Source organism: Bombina bombina, chromosome 1, assembly GCF_027579735.1.
Source record: "Bombina bombina isolate aBomBom1 chromosome 1, aBomBom1.pri, whole genome shotgun sequence".
In the NCBI taxonomy this organism is placed as follows: Eukaryota; Metazoa; Chordata; class Amphibia; order Anura; family Bombinatoridae; genus Bombina; species Bombina bombina.
In genome coordinates this window covers 681,696,956-681,702,757 of record NC_069499.1, presented here as the reverse complement: position 1 = coordinate 681,702,757, position 5,802 = coordinate 681,696,956, and positions in this window count along the sequence as shown.

Sequence of the window (5,802 nt, the reverse complement as noted above, 5' to 3'; positions counted from 1 at the left end):
AGGGGGTTAGTGTTAGGTTTTTGTAAGGGCGGATTGGGTGGGTTTTAGAGTAGGGGTATGTGGGTGGTGGGTTTTAATGTTGGGGATATTGTATTTTTTTTTACAGGTAAAAGAGCCGATTACTTTGGGGCAATGCCCCGCAAAAAGCCCTTTTAAGGGCTGGTAAAAGAGCTGATTAATTTGGGGCAATGCCCCGCAAAAGGCCCTTTTAAGGGCTATTTGTAATTTAGTGTAGGGTAGGGAATTTTATTATTTTGGGGGGCTTTTTTATTTTATTAGGGGGATTAGATTAGGTGTAATTAGTTTAAAAACATAATTTATGTAAGAACTTACCTGATAAATTCATTTCTTTCATATTAGCAAGAGTCCATGAGCTAGTGACGTATGGGATATACATTCCTACCAGGAGGGGCAAAGTTTCCCAAACCTCAAAATGCCTATAAATACACCCCTCACCACACCCACAATTCAGTTTAACGAATAGCCAAGAAGTGGGGTGATAAAAAAGTGCGAAAGCATATAAAATAAGGAATTGGAATAATTGTGCTTTATACAAAAATCATAACCACCACAAAAAAAGGGCGGGCCTCATGGACTCTTGCTAATATGAAAGAAATGAATTTATCAGGTAAGTTCTTACATAAATTATGTTTTCTTTCATGTAATTAGCAAGAGTCCATGAGCTAGTGACGTATGGGATAATGATTACCCAAGATGTGGATCTTTCCACACAAGAGTCACTAGAGAGGGAGGGATAAAATAAAGACAGCCAATTCCTGCTGAAAATAATCCACACCCAAAATAAAGTTTAATGAAAAACATAAGCAGAAGATTCAGACTGAAACCGCTGCCTGAAGTACTTTTCTACCAAAAACTGCTTCAGAAGAAGAAAATACATCAAAATGGTAGAATTTAGTAAAAGTATGCAAAGAGGACCAAGTTGCTGCTTTGCAAATCTGATCAACCGAAGCTTCATTCCTAAACGCCCAGGAAGTAGAAACTGACCTGGTAGAATGAGCTGTAATCCTCTGAGGCGGAGTTTTACCCGACTCAACATAGGCAAGATGAATTAAAGATTTCAACCAAGATGCCAAAGAAATAGCAGAAGCTTTCTGGCCTTTTCTAGAACCGGAAAAGATAACAAATAGACTAGAAGTCTTTCGGAAAGATTTAGTAGCTTCAACATAATATTTCAAAGCTCTAACAACATCCAAAGAATGCAATGATTTCTCCTTAGAATTCTTAGGATTAGGACATAATGAAGGAACCACAATTTCTCTACTAATGTTGTTGGAATTCACAACTTTAGGTAAAAATTCAAACGAAGTTCGCAACACCGCCTTATCCTGATGAAAAATCAGAAAAGGAGACTCACAAGAAAGAGCAGATAATTCAGAAACTCTTCTGGCAGAAGAGATGGCCAAAAGGAACAAAACTTTCCAAGAAAGTAATTTAATGTCCAATGAATGCATAGGTTCAAAGGGAGAAGCTTGAAGAGCTCCCAGAACCAAATTCAAACTCCAAGGAGGAGAAATAGACTTAATGACAGGTTTTATACGAACCAAAGCTTGTACAAAACAATGAATATCAGGAAGAATAGCAATCTTTCTGTGGAAAAGAACAGAAAGAGCAGAGATTTGTCCTTTCAAGGAACTTGCAGACAAACCCTTATCTAAACCATCCTGAAGAAACTGTAAAATTCTCGGTATTCTAAAAGAATGCCAAGAAAAATGATGAGAAAGACACCAAGAAATATAAGTCTTCCAGACTCTATAATATATCTCTCTAGATACAGATTTACGAGCCTGTAACATAGTATTAATCACAGAGTCAGAGAAACCTCTTTGACCAAGAATCAAGCGTTCAATCTCCATACCTTTAAATTTAAGGATTTCAGATCCTGATGGAAAAAAGGACCTTGTGACAGAAGGTCTGGTCTTAACGGAAGAGTCCACGGTTGGCAAGAGGCCATCCGGACAAGATCCGCATACCAAAACCTGTGAGGCCATGCCGGAGCTACCAGCAGAACAAACGAGCATTCCTTCAGAATCTTGGAGATTACTCTTGGAAGAAGAACTAGAGGCGGAAAGATATAGGCAGGATGATACTTCCAAGGAAGTGATAATGCATCCACTGCCTCCGCCTGAGGATCCCGGGATCTGGACAGATATCTGGGAAGTTTCTTGTTTAGATGAGACACCATCAGATCTATTTCTGGAAGTTCCCACCTTTGAACAATCTGAAGAAATACCTCTGGGTGAAGAGACCATTCGCCCGGATGCAACGTTTGGCGACTGAGATAATCCGCTTCCCAATTGTCTACACCTGGGATATGAACCGCAGAGATTAGACAGGAGCTGGATTCCGCCCAAACCAAAATTCGAGATACTTCTTTCATAGCCAGAGGACTGTGAGTCCCTCCTTGATGATTGATGTATGCCACAGTTGTGACATTGTCTGTGTGAAAACAAATGAACGATTCTCTCTTCAGAAGAGACCAAAACTGAAGAGCTCTGAAAATTGCACAGAGTTCCAAAATATTGATCGGTAATCTCACCTCCTGAGATTCCCAAACTCCTTGTGCCGTCAGAGATCCCCACACAGCTCCCCAACCTGTGAGACTTGCATCTGTTGAAATTACAGTCCAGGTCGGAAGCACAAAAGAAGCCCCCTGAATTAAACGATGGTGATCTGTCCACCACGTTAGAGAGTGTCGAACAATCGGTTTTAAAGATATTAATTGAGATATCTTTGTGTAATCCTTGCACCATTGATTCAGCATACAGAGCTGAAGAGGTCGCATGTGAAAACGAGCAAAGGGGATCGCGTCCGATGCAGCAGTCATAAGACCTAGAATTTCCATGCATAAGGCTACCGAAGGGAATGATTGTGACTGAAGGTTTCGACAAGCTGAAATCAATTTTAGACGTCTCTTGTCTGTTAAAGACAGAGTCATGGACACTGAATCTATCCGGAAACCCAGAAAGGTTACCCTTGTCTGAGGAATCAATGAACTTTTTGGTAAATTGATCCTCCAACCATGATCTTGAAGAAACAACACAAGTCGATTCGTATGAGATTCTGCTAAATGTAAAGACTGAGCAAGTACCAAGATATCGTCCAAATAAGGAAATACCACAATACCCTGTTCTCTGATTACAGACAGAAGGGCACCGAGAACCTTTGTAAAAATTCTTGGAGCTGTAGCTAGGCCGAACGGTAGAGCCACAAACTGGTAATGCTTGTCCAGAAAAGAGAATCTCAGGAACTGATAATGATCTGGATGAATCGGAATATGCAGATATGCATCCTGTAAATCTATTGTGGACATATAATTCCCTTGCTGAACAAAAGGCAAGATAGTCCTTACAGTTGCCATCTTGAACGTTGGTATCCTTACATAACGATTCAATATTGATAGATCCAGAACTGGTCTGAAGGAATTCTCCTTCTTTGGTACAATGAAGAGATTTGAATAAAACCCCATCCCCTGTTCCGGAACTGGAACTGGCATAATTACTCCAGCCAACTCTAGATCTGAAACATAATTCAGAAATGCTTGAGCTTTCACTGGATTTACTGGGACACGGGAAAGAAAAAATCTCTTTGCAGGAGGTCTCATCTTGAAACCAATTCTGTACCCTTCTGAAACAATGTTCTGAATACAAAGATTGTGAACAGAATTGATCCAAATTTCTTTGAAAAAACGTAACCTGCCCCCTACCAGCTGAGCTGGAATGAGGGCCGCACCTTCATGTGGACTTAGAAGCAGGCTTTGCCTTTCTAGCAGGCTTGGATTTATTCCAGACTGGAGATGGTTTCCAAACTGAAACTGCTCCTGAGGATGAAGGATCAGGCTTTTGTTCTTTGTTGAAACGAAAGGAACGAAAACGATTATTAGCCCTGTTTTTACCTTTAGATTTTTTATCCTGTGGTAAAAAAGTTCCTTTCCCACCAGTAACAGTTGAGATAATAGAATCCAACTGAGAACCAAATAATTTGTTACCCTGGAAAGAAATGGAAAGTAGAGTTGATTTAGAAGCCATATCAGCATTCCAAGTCTTAAGCCATAAAGCTCTTCTAGCTAAAATAGCTAGAGACATAAACCTGACATCAACTCTGATAATATCAAAAATGGCATCACAGATAAAATTATTAGCATGCTGAAGAAGAATAATAATATCATGAGAATCATGATTTGTTACTTGTTGCGCTAAAGTTTCCAACCAAAAAGTTGAAGCTGCAGCAACATCAGCCAATGATATAGCAGGTCTAAGAAGATTACCTGAACACAGATAAGCTTTTCTTAGAAAGGATTCAATTTTCCTATCTAAAGGATCTTTAAACGAAGTACCATCTGACGTAGGAATGGTAGTACGTTTAGCAAGGGTAGAAATAGCCCCATCAACTTTAGGGATTTTGTCCCAAAATTCTAACCTGTCAGACGGTACAGGATATAATTGCTTAAAACGTTTAGAAGGAGTAAATGAATTACCCAATTTATCCCATTCTTTGGAAATTACTGCAGAAATAGCATTAGGAACAGGAAAAACTTCTGGAATAACCACAGGAGATTTAAATACCTTATCTAAACGTTTAGAATTAGTATCAAGAGGACCAGAATCCTCTATTTCTAAAGCAATTAGTACTTCTTTAAGTAAAGAACGAATAAATTCCATTTTAAATAAATATGAAGATTTATCAGCATCAATCTCTGAAACAGAATCCTCTGAACCAGAAGAATCATCAGAATCAGAATGATGATGTTCATTTAAAAATTCATCTGTAGGGAGAGAAGTTTTAAAAGATTTTTTACGTTTACTAGAAGGAGAAATAACAGACATAGCCTTCTTGATGGATTCAGAAACAAAATCTCTTATATTATCAGGAACATTCTGCACCTTAGATGTTGAAGGAACTGCAACAGACAATAATACTTTACTAAAGGAAATATTATCTGCATTAACAAGTTTGTCATGACAATTAATACAAACAACAGCCGGAGAAATAGCTACCAAAAGTTTACAGCAGATACACTTAGCTTTGGTAGATCCAGCACTAGACAGCGATTTTCCTGTAGTAACTTCTGACTCAGATGCAACGTGAGACATCTTGCAATATGTAAGAGAAAAAACAACATATAAAGCAAAATTGATCAAATTCCTTAAATGACAGTTTCAGGAATGGGAAAAAATGCCAAAGAACAAGCTTCTAGCAACCAGAAGCAATGAAAAATGAGACTTAAATAATGTGGAAACAAAAGCGACGCCACATCCGGAACGCCGACATTTTTGGCGCAAAATAACGTCAAAAAATGACGCAACTTCCGGCGACACGTATGACGCCGGAAACGGAAAAAGAATTTTTGCGCCAAAAAAGTCCGCGCCAAGAATGACGCAATAAAATGAAGCATTTTCAGCCCCCGCGAGCCTAACAGCCCACAGGGAAAAAGAGTCAAATTTTTGAAGGTAAGAAAAAATGATTAAATCAAATGCATTATCCCAAATATGAAACTGACTGTCTGAAAAATAAGGAAAGTTGAACATTCTGAGTCAAGGCAAATAAATGTTTGAATACATATATTTAGAACTTTATAAACAAAGTGCCCAACCATAGCTTAGAGTGTCACAGAAAATAAGATTTACTTACCCCAGGACACTCATCTACATGTTTGTAGAAAGCCAAACCAGTACTGAAACGAGAATCAGCAGAGGTAATGGTATATATAAGAGTATATCGTCGATCTGAAAAGGGAGGTAAGAGATGAATCTCTACGACCGATAACAGAGAACCTATGAAATA